Here is an 18,577-nt window from a genome sequence, read left to right on the forward strand (position 1 = left end):
TTTATAGAAAAACCACATCTTCTTTATCCAGTTTCCAACTGATGGACAAATGGGCTATTTCCAAGTTTTAGCTATTACAAAATGTGCTGCTATAAAAATGGGTGCTCATACATCACTGTGATATGATTCTTTTAATTCTTTTGGCAAGATACCCAGCAGAGGGATGGCTGAGTCAAATGAAACCTCTAGTCCCAGCTCTTTGAGGTACCTCCATATTGATTTCCATAGTGGTTGCACTAGTCTGCACTCCCACCAACAATGAAGAAGGTTTCCTTTCTCCCCACAACCCCACCAACATTTGTTATTGTTTGATTTCTTGATAGGAGCCATTCTTTGTGGGGTGAGGTGGAATCTCAGTGTTGTTTTCATCTGAATCTGGATTGAATCTTTGATCATTCTAAAATATTGTCTTTTGTTTCTATCAACAACTTATTTGTGAATGTCCATTTTGTGTATATTCATTAATGTCCATTTTATATACTTTAGCTATCTTAGCTCTCATCTGTTACTGTTTGCCTGGTATAGAATTTTTCATCCTTTTACCTTCAAGGTACTTGTACCTTTGAATCTAAAGTGTACCTACTCCAGACACCATAGAGTTATATTACATTTTTTACTCATTCTTCTAACATTTGACTTTCATTTGTATAGCTTAAGCCATATTACATAGTCTAATGACTGATTAAGTAGAATTTATGGGTGTTATTTTGCTATTTTTAATATATCTTTTGTCCTTTTGGGTTCTCTTTTCCTTCATTACGTCTTCTCTTTTGTTAAGTAGATATGTCCTAGTGCACCATTTTAATTTCCTTGTTATTTACTCAATTATATTTTAATTGCTTTCTTAGTGTTTGCCCTGGAAATTATAATTAACATTTTATTTTATTTTGTTATTATTTTTTTGGTACCAGGGATCAAACTCACGTCCTTGTGCTTTCAAGTCAGGTGGCAGAACAACTGAGCTAAATCCCCAGCCTGATAATTAACATTTTATAGTAACAACTTAGCTCAAATTAATAACAATTTACTATCTTATATAAAAATATTTGCTTCAATCCTTTGTTCTTATAAAATGCACTGTTTCTATATCAGCATATTTATAATTATTGATTTACATAGTGTGTTTTAATTTTGATGGATGCAAATCTGCAAAGCTATTGAGTAAACTAAACATGTCCAGTACACCAAGTGAAGTTATCTTGAAACGCTCATAATGTTATATCACCATCAAGTAATTCTTTAACTAAATCTCCTCATGTACTACCTACTTAGAAAGATTAGTGGTAATATTCCTGCTGATAGGGACAGAGAAAGAGGACAGTTAATGTTTATATCAGTACACAATTGAAATTTTAATCCTAAGTGTTCTCAATTAATAAGAATAGGCTAGATAAACACTAGTGTATAATTATTTTAAACATTAAATGCGTTGCTTTTTTAACCTTTAAGGGGGTAAAACAGGAAAAAATGTTGACAATTTAAGAAAATAGTATTAATTGGTTTTGATAGACAACATGGACACCCTATAAGAAAACTACCAAGAGTTGATTGCACTTGAAATAACCTTATGAAAGCCACAACTTTGAATCTCCTTGATTTTTCTCTTTTAAAAAAAATCAAGAAGGATCTCAGGGAGGCTGGAAGAAAGATGTATGTTGACAGATGAGTGAGCCTTCCAGTGCTCTGCTGCCAGGTAAATGAGTCCACTGAAGTTGCAATCTATTTCTTCCACAGCTTCAAGGCAGCTGCAGGCACGTTTTAGTACTTGTTAGTGCAGACCCAGTCAATTTGGAAACAGCAATTTGACATTTAATAATTCATTTGTTGCTAAAGTCAATAGTTTGAAATGGTATGTGAGGCATCCCATATTTAATAGCAAAAGCGTGAGCTATATAGCTGCCAAGGTCATAACATCTTACTGGTTTTTGAGGCATGGAATTTAATAGCACAAAAAAGATGACACTATAGGTACACAAGATCTTATAGAAAATTTTGCTCATTAACTCTGCAAAAAGGTAAACTTTCTTTTGAAAAATTAATAATGTATAAGAGCAAATGAACAGAGTTTATGGAATACAACTTTTCTAGTAGAACACGGTCCTGAGAAGGCTCACCTTACTCATGTGATAGAGGTACGAGGAGATGGCAAAATTAAATGTATTCCTTATGTCAAAAGCTTTACATATGTTTTTTCACTTAATGCTCAAAACAGAAGTATGGTATTGGTATTACTTCTCATTTCACAAGGAAAGAAAGTTAGGTTATAGAAACAATAGGTTTTTAAAATTTTACATTTAAAATTTTTATTATTTTTATTATATTTTATTAGTATATGTTTGCAGATCAAGCAGTTTACAATTATCTTGGGGAATGGTTATACATACATATTACAGGTTTTTTTTAAAATCCCCATCCCATTCCATCCCTTTTATCCTAACCTGCCTCCGGTTTCCCTATCACCTGTTTTGTATTTGTTGATATTATTTGTCTTAAAACAGGTTATGGCATATAATGTTTACATTAATTGGGGGTATTAGTGTCCTGTACATAGTACACATTCATTCCTCTTATTTTGTCTTCTCTCCCCCTCAACCCTCTCCTTTTTCCCTTGGATCACTACTTGAATGTATGATATCTTTCCTCTTGTCCCTTTCTTTTATCATTTTCTTTGTTTGTACTTTGCCTCACTCAAATGAGAAATACCATATAACAGAAGTAGTTAGAACAAGAAACAATAATTTAAATGTGAAGCACTAAACAAATGCATGAATTAATTGGATTTAAAGGCAAACCTGTCCAATTCCAAAACCTGTATACCTTTTATTACATCGTGGTGTTCCTCAAACTTTGTAGGCTTAAGTAATTCAAGACTAAAGGGTATTGGGAAAATTTTAGTTGTTAAAAAGAAAAGAAAAACAATCACAAACTTGTGGAGGAGTGCTAAAACCTTACCCTTATGAATATATGCTTCTCTTTCATGCTTTATTCCAGTCCAAAGTAAAAGAAAACTGAAGAATATACTCTGTGGATCTGAATTCTCCAACTGTGGTTCTATGAAACATGAATACTGACTGATTTTTAGAGTTTTATGACAAAAGGTTTAAATTACTTTACCAAGATTCTTGGTTAAACAAAGTTGAACAGATTTCTTCACTGTTGAATTTTTCAAAGCTATATGTTAATATGCTCGGCAAAGTTCCAAGAGATGCTACAAAAACACAAGTTTCATAAATGTATCTGTTCACAAGAACCTGCTTTACGAAATTTGTTTCACAGAACACCAGCTTGAAAAACCCTCTTCTATGTTAGTTCAGTGACTGACAGCCAGTGAGAAGGAAGAGAACCAGGTTTGCTGAGGAAAGAGGAATGACATGAGTCCCTGGGAGTCAGGGAAATGAATTAAATAAACCAACAGCCAACATCATACTAAATTGTCAAAAACTGAAACTCTTCATGCTAAAACAAGACAAGGATGTCCACTATCACCACTCATGTTCAATATAGCTTTGGAGTATTACTTTTTTTTAACTTTTATTTTATTTTATTTTTTTATTTTTGGTACCAGAGATCAAAACTGGGACCTTGCTCGTATGAGGCAGGTGGCAGAACTGATGAGCTAAATCCCCAACCTTTAGTTTTGGAAACATTAGCAACAGCAATAGACATGGGAAAGAAATAAAAGGAATAAAAATAGGAATGGAAAAAGTTAAACTGTCATTATTTGCTGAAAATATGATCCTCTACATGGAAGACACAAAAAACTCTGCCAAAAAGCTGCTAGACATAATTGACAGATTTAGTAGAGTAGCTGGATACAAAGTAAATACTCAAAAATTAATTACCTTCTTGTACACATATAACAGATTCATTGAGAGATAAATTAGGGAAGCTATTCCTTTTACAATAGCATCCAAAAAATGAAATATCTAGGAATCAAACATAGGAATCTAAATTGAGAACCACAACACTCAGAAAAAAGAGATTGAAGACGATATAAGAAAATGAAGACATCTCTCATTCCTGAGTAGGAAGAACAAATACAGTGAAAATGGCCATACTTCCAAAACTGCTGTACAGATTCAATGCAATCCCTATTGAAATCCCAATAGCATATTTCAAAGAACCAGAGAAAACAATCCAAAAATTCATTTGGAACCAGAAGAGACCTAGAATAGCAAAAGCCATCCTAGGCAACAGAGACACGGCAGGAGGAACCATAATTCTCAACTTGAAACTATACTACAAACTACTATGTTAAAAACACCATGGTACTGGCAAATAAACAGACCTAAGGATCAGTGGAATAGATTAGAAGATGCCAAAACAACTCCATACATACTCAGCTACCTCATCTTTGACAAAGGAGCCAACCATCCTCAGTGGAGGAAAGATCGCCTCTTTAATAAATGGTGTTGCAAAAACTGGATTTCAAACTGCCAAAGATTAAAACTAGACCCTATCTTTCTCCATGCACTAAACTAAAATCCAAGTGGATTAAAGATCTAAATGCTAAAACAGAAACACTAAACTTGCTGGAAGATAAGCAAGGTAAAAACTCTTGAAGACATTGGCATAAGAAAAAACTTCATGAACAAATCTTCAGTAGCATGGGAACTAGCACAAAGAATCAACAACTGGCATCTCATCTTTTCCAAAAGCTTCTGCACTGTAAGAGAAAGCACCAACAGAGCTAAGAGGCAACCTACGATGTGGGAAAAAATTTTACCAGCAACTCCTCAGACAAAGGTCTACTATCTAGAATATGTAAAGAACTCAAAAAAAATCAGGCCCTCCAAATATAAAGATCCAATTAAAAAATGGGCATCCGAAATGAACAGACATTTCTCAAACAAAAAAGTAAAAGCATCAAATAAATTTATGAAAAAATGTTCAACATCACTTGTCATTCAAGAGACGCAGATGAAAACAACACTGAGATTCCACCTCACCCCAGAAAAAATGGCTGATATCAAGAAAGCAACTAGTAATAAAGGCTGGCAGGGGTGTGGGGAAAAGAGGAACCCTTCTTCACTGCTGATGGTAGTGCACACTTTTGCAACCACTGTGGAAATCATTACGGAGATACCTTATAAAACTAGGATTAGAAGTCCTATTTGAGGCAAGCTATTCCCCTGCTGGGTATCTTCACAAAAGAAGTAAAAGAATCATACCACAGTGATATATGCTCACCCATTTTTATAGTGGCACAATTTGTAGTAGCTAAAGCTTAGAGACAGCCTAATTTCCCATCAAAGGCATCCTAGACAAAGAAGATTTAAAAAAATAAATAAAATGGAGTACTACTCAGTCATAAAGACTGAGAAACTAGAGACAATTGTAGCTAAGTGGATGCACATTGAGGACATACTTTTAAGGGAATTTAATAGAACACACATGTGTTAATACCATATAGTTTTTCTGGTGTCATAAACTAAAAGTGTAAATAAGGGTCAAAATGTATAATTGATATTTTTTAATAGGCAGAAAATGTCTAAAGGTATTAGGTAAATGGGAGGAGTAGGGGAAATGTAAAAAGGGAAGAGAAAAAATAAGAGAAAAGAAAGAAAATGGAAACCAAGTTTGTGTAAATAGGGAAAGGTAGAGGGGGAAGGGAGGCTAAGGGAATGGGGAAAAAATAAGAACTGAGATATGTCATGCAAAGGTACAAGATACCAATGATGAATGTAACTGTATTGTGTATCTAAAATGTACCAATAAAAATTCAGTTTATATAAAAATAGGAGAAAGGAATCTTAACCATCTATTTTATAATTGTGTTTATAGTTAACTACACATGAAGAAATTCCAAGAAAAATAGCACTTTCAAGGCCTGCTCACCCAACACACAATTTTTCGATACTAACAAGTGATGGCTAGCTACAAAATTGGGTAATGAATTTGTTTCTATTGCAGTTTCAGTGTGACTAGTGAAATTGAAATGGCAGCTTTTCCCCATTGCCTCATTCTATGACAACACTATTCAAGCACCAAATACAGGTAGGCATGCCATAGCTAGAGCCCAGGACATTATATGATGATGGGCCAAAATAAAAGAGTACAGCTGCAGTTCTCACCAGTGTTAGCCTCCTGTATAGTTATAGTCAGTTGTTTGTGTCCTTAGATATCCTCATACTCTGCTCCCTAAGAAATCATAATGTCTAAAACTTGACCACTGAACATATATTCTTTGGGTTAAGTATTGCTCCTTCTAGACATTCATTTAGAAATGTAAAACACCACCAGAAAGAGTAATAAATGAAACAATTAGCATAATTTTTCCAAAAAATTTTCCTAAAATAAGAAAAACAAGGTCTAATAGGTGAAAATGAATAATGGGTTTCTGTAGAACATGAGAGAAAAACTTATTTCCCACTTAAACAATGGACACCAAGCCATGAAAATCCTATGGAACAAAGTAAATGGAAAAAAATACCCTGCCTGAGCTCCTTTTTATTCTTTCTATAATAGACATCAATTTCTATAGCTACAAATAGAAAATCAGTCCAAGAAACTTCACAATCCAGTGTCCTGGCCAATGTAGAAGGAGGTATGAGTCATAGTGTTGATGAAAGCTGTGCCCTGTCATTTGCAAATACTTTTCAAACATATATTTGGAGAGACAACCAAGATCCATGAAACAACTGAGGGCTAAAATATGTGTTAACAACTATAAAAAAAAGTAAGATTTCTATAGAAAGAGAAATGAATGTGGGCTGGAAAATAAAGGAAACTTTCTGCCAAAGGGACAACTTGAGTTAACTTTTGAATCTCAAAATCAGAATAAGATACAGAAGTAGTAGTTGTTTCTATAGGATCAAGCAGAGTTAGCAAATTGGTTTTATCTCTTCTCACAGTTCCAAATAATACATAGTTGCTGCTGCCTGCCTAAAGCGCCGTGTTGAGAAGGATACTGGAACTGCTTCCAGGCTCAGAATAGAAGAGTGCTAAGTTTGATTTAATGATATCTGCCATGGCCTACAAACATCTTATCTGGATATGGAAGGAAAAGCTCTCCAAAGGCAATTTTGAGGTAATACTGATAAGATCGAACATCTCAACTACACCTGGCCCAAGAGAAATCAATAGAATACAGTCTCTCTCCCTTGGAAAATCCTGTTCCCTATAGTCACAGAATTGGCAATGGAGAATCTCAAAAACCATGTCTCAGCACTATCTTCTTTAACAGATAGGCAACAGCCACCTGGTAACATGGAAAGTTTTAAATTTCAGTTTAGTTGAGTTCGAGTCATGTTTAATGGTTAAAAAATAATGGACAGACTCTGTCTTAAAAATTACGTATGCAGTGAGAAGGTTAAAACACAACCTGCTTAAATGTCTGAGAACTAAAAGGATCTATTTCTATTTGTTGCCAGTTTCTGGCTCTACACCAGATGGGCCTACTAATGGCTATGGTCCTGCGAGTTATAAGAGGAGTAAGAAGGATGGAAAAGTCCCATTACAATCCATCTCCATGCTACCCTCAGCATGGCTCTGCTCATAATTATATCTCTTCAGAAATGAGAGGGATCTACATCTTTTTCAATATACCCTTGGTTTTTATAAATCTAAGACTATATTTAAGTATATTATGTTTAGTGAGCTTTGCTTTTCTTTACCAAATTGTCATGTTTTACTTTAAGAGAACAATTTGCATTCTGCTGTCATAGCAACAAAATGTGCTAGTAGGTTGAAAAACTGACATTTCCCCTTCATGTTGTTATTCATGATGCAGACACCATTTTTCCCATCACCTCCATCAATACTAAGGGGTCTCTCTCCATTTAAATGAAAATTGACTGCAAAAAGATAAAAGGCTCTACTTTTATTGGCCATGAAAGTGTCCCTCTTTGCCATTTTTCCTCTGTGCTTGGGATTCAATACCTCCAATGACAATCTTTGGAAGTTGAAGAGACTTTTGCTGTTCCAGCCAAATCTTGTATATTTATGTGCACATATTTTGGCAAAAGAGAAGGAAAATTCTTATCAATAGAGGGAATAATTCTGACTAATATTGACAGGAAATTATCTTTCAAATAATTTACATAAATATCTCAACCAGTAGTCTTTTGGGAGCTTTAGACAGGCTAACAGTATTTTGCCTTCTTTACAGTTTTCAAAACAAAAGCATGCACAATCAGCTTGCTTCCAGTTTTAAATATAATATTCACACTTTCTACAGAAGCAGTTCACTAATGGAGGTTTTTATGCTGATAGGCCTCTGTGAGAGCACACGGAATGTTTGTTTTCCACAAATCTTATCTAACCACTTTTTCCTCAGAGTTCCAAGGAAGCAAAGAGCTTCACTCCATTCAACATGGAAGCAAATATGTTTGTGAACTTGTCTTTCTTTGTTCATTTATCTTTTAGATTTTTTAAATAAATAAAGAATAATCCTTTCACTTTTTGATTTCAGATCAAATCAATGAGGCTGAGATTTTGGCCTGAATATAAGTCAAACAATTAGATGAGTTGGAATTGAAGGTTTTAGAAAAATATTTGAAGACTGATCCAACTTTGAGCTATTGTTGGATTTTGGCATACGGGGGTCTCCTAGAAGTGTTTGCTAGATTCTTCTTACCTTTAACAAAGAATATAACACAATAAGCACAAATGGTGGAAAGATTTTTACATTTATCACAGATAGGAAACAGCACATTCTGCAGGGAGAGTGTGGTCAAATTAAATGTAGAAAAAGAAGTACAATCTATAGGAGGAGAGCTGACCCTTGCAAGAGAACAAGTTCAATGGTGGCTTTTTGTGTCTCCCGTTACTCAGCCTCAGTTCAGGTTTAGGCTGTCCTATAAAAAACCTGCTTGAGTTCTTGCAAGAATTTAAGATAGCACTTTCTGACTGATGTAACTTGCAGGGCATTGGGAACTGGTCCGTGCATACATTCTAGCACTTTGTAATTAACAAGTCATGTCCACTTCCGCAGCCAATGCCACACCTTAGCCTCCTCCATAAAAACGAATAGAATTTTGAAGAAATTTTATATGAATAGAGGAGTCTTACAATTATTCAAATGGCTATGGATAAGAAAGATAGGAAACAGAATCCCCTGCATTTCTTCTAATGTTGGTAATGACTTTCCTAAATTCTTGGTAGACTCTTCTACCTTAATAAGTGGAGTCTAAGAAAAAAAGATCCTTTTTCTTTTTCTTTCTTTCTTTCTTTCCTTTCTTTTTTATTGATATAATTTTTAAGGCTCTTGAAGGACTTCAAAGTTCATATTGGGGCAACTAATGAATACAGTGACAATATAGTTAGATATTCAAGAAATAAAATCAGAAACTTTGATTTCCACTCTTGGTATGGTATTCACTAGACATATGGTCATGGGAATGTAATTTTTATGTCTAGGGTCTTTAAATTTCTCACCAACAAAATTTATCTTAAAACAATGTTTGCATTATTTATCATTATGAACATAAAGTGAAATCATTCATGTTATATGACTAGTCTAACATCCAATACATAGTATTTACTGAATGTTAACTAGTCTTTATTAACATAAAAGCAGGAGCTAAGTACCAATGGATATCCCCCTGAAAACTTTTGAATAATGATATCTTTGATGTGAAAAAGTTAGATTTGTTTCTTTGATTTCATTAAAATAGGGGATATAGGACCTATTACAGGCTACCCAAATTAAGTTTTGCTAGTGAATGATTTTCAGCACACACAGAAAAGCTTTATATTCAAATTAGAAGAGCACTCAGCTCACACACTTAAAAAGTGTTCAATTTATATGCACTAATTTTGGTACTAAAATATTAAAAGAATTCTATATTTAAGTAATTTTTCTTGAATATAACTGGAAATTCTCTGCCTTATATTTAAACAACTTTCTGTTCTTTCTTCTTTGATGAAGAACCACTGATCTTTATGACCATATTAGTAACTCTTAACAAAGCCAGAATTTAATCACAGAATTAGATCTAGAAACTATCATTGGTGATTTGCTAGTGCAAAGAATTCATTTTTCAGATGAAAAATAAAGCTGTCACGAGAATTAACATGTCTAAACTCATGATGATAGTGAATGATAGATGGTCTAGAACCCAAGTCTCCTGCTTTGCTTCTACTATGAAATCATTCTGTGAAGCACAGGTTCTGTGATAGACATTACCAATCATCTTAGTTTAGTTTCTCCTGACAGAAGAGTCTGAGACAATAATTTGGCTATTAACTAATCTAATTGAGAGAAATGACAGCTCAATCTTGTTGGGGACCTGGGCAAAATAAAAAAGCATTTAGAAGGCACAACAGAACTTTCTTGAAAGATTAGATGATTATGGCATTTATTTACTAATCTTTTCTTTAACGGCTAGCTTCAAGCATTTCAGCATCACCTTTGCCGTGCTGCACCTTAGTGTGGGTTGAGCAGCCTTTCAATGCTTTGGAGACAGTGTTTAGATATAAGATCAGAGACATTATAGAGTACTTGAGGTGAGATGAAACATCTCCTACAGTTACACTGAAATCAGATGGGCTGAAAGGATATTTTGCAGGAGAATACAAGTGTTTGCCATATGAAATTAAGATATGAGCAACTATGTCCTGTCACATCTGGGCTGAAGCAATTAAAATCCCATATGCAATTCTCCAGTACCTCTCCTTCATTGTAATAGAAATCACGAAGAGAACCTTGAAATTACAATGCCAAAGTCCAAAGCATCCTGGATTGCAGTCATCATATGGAGGACATCTACCCTTTAAAGTCATTTTAGGACCCACAGTGGACTGTAACCAAATAAAAAATAAACTTTTGTTGTGTCAAACCACTGATACCTTACAGCTCATTTCTGTAAAATATTTAGCCTATCCTAACAGAGGCTCTGTCATCACAAGTCAGGTTATCTTAAGATATTCCTGAATTTCTATAGGTGTACGATAGTGAAATACTCCACATTCTTTATAACCATCACAATTTTTGTCCATAGACTAGTCAACATTAGGGCTACAACCTGTGAGAAAAGTAAAGAGAAAACTGAATGTAAAGACTAGATATATATTCTGAAATTTATTATTACAATACTTTAGCCACTGAGATAACAGACCACAGACAAACTATAGATTAACTGATGGAACTTCTCAGCTGTGGTTGCAATATTTGCATCTATGCCAATACTTCATTACTGTAATAAAGAACATTGTTCTAACACTGATTCATTTCTCTGTCTATCAAAAGTCTTTGCTTTTTAAGACATCATGACTTATGCCATTTTGCAGATACTTTCTCCATAAGAGCATTTAGCACATCTTTGTCAGTGAAGATTCGAGCTGTTCAAAGATAATTTTAGTCAGATTTTAGAGAAAATATAGCTTTTATTGATTTAATTTTCATTTATATCGTTCTCCTTTATTCTTCTAGTGAAAGAAAACACACATCTATGGTGTGAAAGCCATGTTCTTGAGGCTTTCCAGAGACAGACCCTCAACAGAGAGGCCCAACCCTCAAACATCTGTCTTGAATTCGTCACCTCTTGTATTTAGCCATAAAGTGCTGGCCAGGACACATGTAGTGTAACCACGGCATAGTTGACTTGGTAGTTAATCTATCATTTGACTTAGGCTTGTTAGCACAGTGGTTAATGTACAGCAATAATGAGGTCTAGAATATGTAACCAGTCTCCACATTGACTTTACTTTTCACTTTGGTCACAGACTATAGCTAGCACATGTGATATTTTCTGTCATTGTGGTGGAGGACTTTGGCCAAAACCATAAACCCATTTTTCCCCCACTGGTCAGGGTTTACCTACTTGTACTATTTCTGTTTTTGATTATTGTACTGCTACTCACCACTGACACCAAGACAGAAAACATAATCTACTAGTAACAAGGAAATGAGATACCTTATTGAACATTTTAATTCCATCAACATATCAGAAGACTTCATGGCTAGCTGGATGTTATGAAAGGCCAGTTAGTTTTGGTGAAAAAATTCTAATGTGCAGTTTCAAATGTCATGCAAAAGCATCCTGGAGTCCTACACTGCAAAGTGAATGTGCTAGGATGCATCTATTTTTCTCCCATTTCTTCTCAAGAATAAATTGGACCATTTATTGCAGTCCTTTTGCTAAGGGAATGACCATTCTCATTGGACAAGGTAAAAGAATGATGTTCAGTACCCATGCATCCTTCAAGATGATTCAGTACGTTTGAGACTAATGATGGTATTTAAGTCATGCTCTTTCTTACACTGTAATTAAATTAACTTTAATTAGTTTCTCTCCCACCTCACCCCCACCTCAATGCTTCATATAATTGAATTTTCATTTTTCCTCTGAAAATCTGAGTCATCTCATGCAGAAACTACTAACATAGTTATTTAAAAAATATAACACTGAGAGACACTGTATAATAGCATGGCACGGGTCAAAGTGAAAGAGGAGGAAGAATCATGAAATCATTTTTGTTTGATTATAATGGTTTAATTTCTTTTTTAGTCACTGAACATCTATTGTGTATGACACGCAGTTCTAGGAATATGGAGGGATATTAAGAAATATATTTATAGTTATCCAGGAAAAGATAATTTAGCATGGAATAAGACATAATCTAATTACAAATGCAGATAGATAGATGACAGATAGATAGCTAGTTAGCTAGATAGAAAGATATTTTTAAAAATTAGGATTTAGGGAAATTCCAAAGGTCTATTTGAGCTGTACCTTTGGTGTATAATAGTATTTTATCTGATCTAGATAGAGTAAAGGTGAAGTCTTTCAGGTAAAGGGAATAAACTACAACAAAAGTATAAAGGTAACAGAAGGAAAGGAGATCCTTCAGAATGACTGAGGCCTATGATCCAGGAAAGGGACTAGTGCTTGAAAAACTAGAGGGGCAGACTCAGCCAGACTACAGAGGGCCTTAAATGACAGACTGAGGAAACTTTACCCAATGCAGTTAATAACGGCATGCTACTGATGAGTTTGATACTGGAAATTCATATGATGATTCTGTGCTTGGAAGATTAATCTGGCAGCAATGTGTATAATGTATTAGAGGTGAGTAAAAATATGTGTGTGTTTGGGAAGGACCATTATGAACTAATGGCAGGTTACACACATTAATTCATACCTTTAATTTATGTATATTTAATTATTTACACTCTGTAACAAAAGGAAAATAACTTTAAAAAATTGAGAGCCAGGAGTAGTGGCACATGCCTGTGATCCCAGCACTTAGGAGACCGAGACAGGAGAATAGTGAGTCCAAGGCTGTCCGAGGTTACGTAATGAGACACTCTATCAAAAAATGTGATGTATTGTGTCTACCATTACATTCAAGAAATGCAGAGCCTGTATAAGCTTGAGATGGAAGCATGAGTACACTCTTTTATTAGCCAATCTCTCATTTACTGTGGGCCTCTCAAGACTGTCATATCTCACCATAGATGTATTTTCGTTTTGTTACAGCATTATTCCTTAACTGACTACTTTACAGCTTACAAGAGTGATCAATTCCAGCCCTCCAAAAATTACTGACTTCCTTAGATCTTTTGTGCATGACATCATTTTTCAAAATGATGTCTTCTGGAGAATTTAATACTAACTTTTAAGACCTAACCTCTCTAAAAAGTTATGATTTCAGTGTACTGTGATAAGCAAAGTGAGATGTAATAGGGCCTTAAATTATCCCTAGATTAGACACACAATTTAAATATCAAATTGTTTCTCTTGTGTGAGAAACCCACAATGTAAACAAGGAGCAAAATGAAGGACTGATATTGGGAAGTAGGAAGATCTTGTTCAAATGGGAAGCGAAACAACGGGGAAAAGAAAAGGAAGGGGGATTTAAAGAGAGAGTATCAAAGGCAAAAAGTAAAAAGAGAACTTTTGCAAATGGGGGATTAAGAAGGGTTGGATGGAGGGGAGGGGAAAAAGGCAAAAAAAACAGAATTAAGATTTGCTATGTACATGTCCAAATCCCCCATAATAAATATGATCATTATGCAAATATGTAAGTATGTATTAATAAAAACTTTAAAATACTGTTATCTGGTTCCTAACCCAATAAAATATTATTTAATTAATATTGCTCATGTCCTTGGTATTGGCAGCTTTGTAACTTTACTAAGTAATTTTAATGTGGAGTAATTCTGTAAACTATGGACATAAACATAAAATGGGTATTAAAATAAAAACTTGTGGCTAATACACAGAGAGATGATGAGAAAAGCTATGAGAAGGTTGGCAATTACTTTGTAGGTAAATAATGTAATGACAGAGGGCATAGCCATGGAGGCCTCCTGTCCAGATATTGGCTATGAGACCATGATACTTCAGACAGTGGATAACGGGGGTTGAGAATGTAGTGTCTTGTATCTGTGGCAATATCCAGCACCTCTATCATAAATAATAACTATCACTTCTTTTCCTGAGTTTTAAGAATAATTTTTCTTATTTAAAGTTAATATGTGCATTACAGGAAACAAAAATACAAGAAGCAAAGAACAAAGTCATAATAACTATCACTTATATGTGTCAACTACTCCATGCATTAATTACCATCACCACTATCATATTTGTCATATTTGTCATGAACAACAGCAACATTACCAGCAATGCCAACAATATTATCCAATATCCATTGGGTAGTTACTATATTCAGCGCACATATAATGTGCTGGGCATCTCAATCACATTATTTCACTTTAATCTTCACACCAATCCTATGAGTTCTCATTTTATAAATGATGGAAATGAGGCTTAGAAAGAGAATAAGTATCTTTTCCCCAGTAGGTATTTCCAGAACCAAATTGGAATCCAGAAATAACTGACTATGGAACCTGAAATATATACTCATGCTATGTTTCTTCTGCTCTGGGTAGTTATCCTCAGTAATAACAGAAAACAAATGCCATGAACTTTCTAAAGAACTTTCATATCCCTCTTTTATTTGATTCACTTGGAGAAGGACATTAGCGGCCTAGTTTTACAAGTGAGAAAACGAACACAGAGAGAATTTACATGAGTTCTTTAAAGGAACACAATTTTATCATTGGAACCGAAATTAGGTTAGCACAGATTCAGAGATAGTAAAATCTTTTCTTTTGAAATATATCTAAAACCTGATATCCCTCCCTGATTCAATGAAATACTTGTCTTCTGTGCTCCCATTGCCTTCTACATTTTCTCTTGTCAGAATTTACCATCTGGCTCATTATAGTATGAGCTTAGTGAGGGCAAGAATCGTGTACTTCTTATTCGCTCTTGTGTACCTCTAGCTTTTGAACTAAGCCTATCCAATAGGTGCACTATAAAAATTGGTTTAAGTGAACTGAATTTATTAAAAAATTCATAGGTGGAATGTAGGAAATAGATAGGGAGGACAACAGTCCCTGTCTTCTTTCTCAACAAACTTAAAACTGGCTGGTCATTAACTACTCTATGAATTATAATAATCATTAAAATAATTACAAGAGAATTGTAGTATTTTTATGCACCACCACAGAAATTTCTAGATTCTTTTCCACAAACATAAATTTTCCCTTTTCAGACTCATGCTAATGTAACAGGATAGCATAAATCAATAAGGTAACTACAAAACATTTGTAAAGATGATACAAATAAATATAAAGATATTTCATAAATTGGAAGACAATACTGTTAAGATGTTCATACTACCCAAATGTAAAAATTCAGGGTAATCCCTCTCAAATCCCATTTGCACTGCCTTTATAGAAGTGGAAAAATATACTTAAAAATCACATATAAAATCACAAAGGACCATGCAGAGCCAAAGTAATCTTAGAAAAGTAGCTAAAAATATCATAGTTAAAGACCCCTACTTTGTTTCAAAATATATTATGAAACTATAGTTTCAGTACAATATGGAACTTGCATGATGACAGATGAAGGCAAACATGAAACAATGGATGGAGAGAGAGAGAGAGAGAGAGAGACAGAGAGAGACAGAGAGACACAGAGAGACACAGAGATAGAGAACAGCAATAAATTGACATATATTATCGAATGATCACTGACAACGATGGCAGAAACAAAGCAGAAAAACAGTTTCTTGGGCTGGGGATTTAACTCAGTGGTTCTGCCACTTGCTTGGCAAGTGCAAGGACCTGAGTTAGATCCCCAGTACAAAAAAAAAAAAAAAGAAAAGAAAAGGTAAACAGTTTCTTCAATACATTATTTTGAGGAAATTGGATATCTACATGTAAAAGAATTAAATTAGATCCTTATAGCACTCCATACACAAAAATCAACTCAAAATGTATTAATGATTTTCACGTAAACACAAGAAACTGTGAAGTTCTAGAAGGAAAAATTTCTTGATATTACATTTAGCAATTATTTCATAAACATAACACCAAAAGTACAGGCAAGAAAAGCAAAATTTATTGAGGCAGACTACATCAAATGAAAAAGTTTATGAACCTTTAAGGAATCAATGATGAAAGAACAACCTATAGAATGGGAGGAAACATTATGTACAGACTGTATATAAAATAATAGATTAATTTCTAAAATATATAAGGAATTTTACAGCACAATAGCAAAAAACTAACAATCTAATTTGCAAACCATCATATCATCTATCAATCCAAGTTCTGAATATTTATACAGAAGGAATACATTCAGGATGTTAAAAAGATAATTGCACTACCATGTTTATGCAGCAATATTCACAAAAGCCAAAAGGTGAATGCAAACCAAATGTTCGTCCACATAAGAGTGTTAGAAAATATGCTATATCCATGCAATATAATATTCCGACACAAGCTACAACTTGGCTGGGGACATTAAACTGTTTCAAATAAGCCAGTAAGTGGACACATATTACATAATCCCATTTAACTGGGGTATCTTAAATAGTCGAAATCACAGAATCAAAGAATGAAAAAGCAACTGCAAGAGATAAGAGAAGAATGTATAAAATTTCAGTAATGTAATTTGAGTCACTTCTAGAGATTTGCTGTGCAACACAAAGTCTATACTTAAAAATATTAAAATGTACATTTAAAAACCTATTAAGTGTATAATCATACGTTGAATGTTCTTCTTATAATAATAGTAAAATGGAAAAAAATAAAAAACTAACAAAATGAAGAGCAAATATTGAGGAAAAGCCAACAATTGGTTTCCCAAGTGGGAACTTGACTTGTTTCCTTATCCCTTGATTTTGCTGAGAAACAGAGAGGAAAAAAATGTAAAACTGTTTCCTTCTGTGAAATGAACTTAAAGTAGAGCCTGGAGGTCCCATCTTTGTAGATTTGACTAAAAGCAGGATGTGAACTTATTTTCTAATTATATACTTGTTTCTCCTGAAAACACGGGGAACATTTTTAAAATAAAATAATGGAGACCTTTTTCAGTTTTCAGGTTTTATTGTATAGGGGATTAAAAATATAGCAGTTAACAAAGACCCTGACCTTAACATTGAGTGTGAGATACATGAATTGGTCTGACACAAAACGAACTAAATTAGCTATTTAAAGGATGGCATGATAGCAATTTTATGATGGTGGCAATGAAAAATGTAAATGTACTTGGAGAGAGTCAATCATCAGAAAGATCAGAGATAAGATTAGAAGAAAACTTTTGTTGTGGGCAAAATCACAATGTAAAAAATAGGTTGAGCTAGACACAAAAATTATACTTCACCCAAACTAAGACACCCAGATCCAATCATTCTGAAACGGTTGCCATATTCCTTTAAGGCTAATTTCCAAAAGAAGTGTGGACAAAGCTACATGTTTTAGGCTCAGTAGAAAATCAGTAAAATTAATGACATTGTAGGCCCAAACATCATCTCTTGTGGACTTCTCAAACAACACAATTTCAGAAAGCGTTCAAATTCTGTCACTTGCTTTACTGGCTCAAAAATTTCTCGGAATGTTTAATCCTAGTCTTTGTTGCCAAGACACCCACCAGTCTGCAGTGGGCTTGGTTTATGCTAAGCAAAGGAAGAAAATGAACTCCTGGAAATTCTGCAAGAACCATTTTTAATATTGAAATTCTACATGCTGTGATTCGTATAAAAATAGGAATTTTTGCCTCTTTTTTTTTTAGTTTTTGCAAAACAGGCCAATTCAGGAAACAAAAAAGCAAGGAAACAGCCATGGAATAAGAGAAAAATCTGGAGCATAGATTTCAAACCACCACAAGTGGGAATTTTGGTAGGTAATTTCAAGGTTTTTGTAGAAAAGATAAACTGAAGCAATTTTCTATGAGATCTGAAGTACTCTCCAGAAGTTACCTGGATCCGGCACCTAGGATCAAAGGTACTTGCTTCTACTCATTTAAAGCAAATATAAAATGAATAGCAGGCAAAATGGGATTTGCAGAGGACCTTTTGTCACCCATAAAAGGACAGTTACTAGGTTCTTACTTTCTCTTTGGAAAGATCTAAAAATGACATTTTTCATTCTATCTCAACTATGCAGTCCCAGGGACACGTGAGACTCACTTCGTTTTCGTAAAGGTTGCATGCCCCTTGAAATTGTGAATTCAGACATTCTATGCTGCAGCTCAATTTCCTGTTCTTCCGGTTTGTTCCTCACATAGCTTTGCTGCAATAGGACTTCTGTTTCATCAAGACCTCCGCTCCATTT

This window comes from Fukomys damarensis, unplaced genomic scaffold (genome assembly GCF_012274545.1).
Source record: "Fukomys damarensis isolate Sample0158 unplaced genomic scaffold, DMR_v1.0_HiC HiC_scaffold_39, whole genome shotgun sequence".
Taxonomy (NCBI): domain Eukaryota; kingdom Metazoa; phylum Chordata; class Mammalia; order Rodentia; family Bathyergidae; genus Fukomys; species Fukomys damarensis.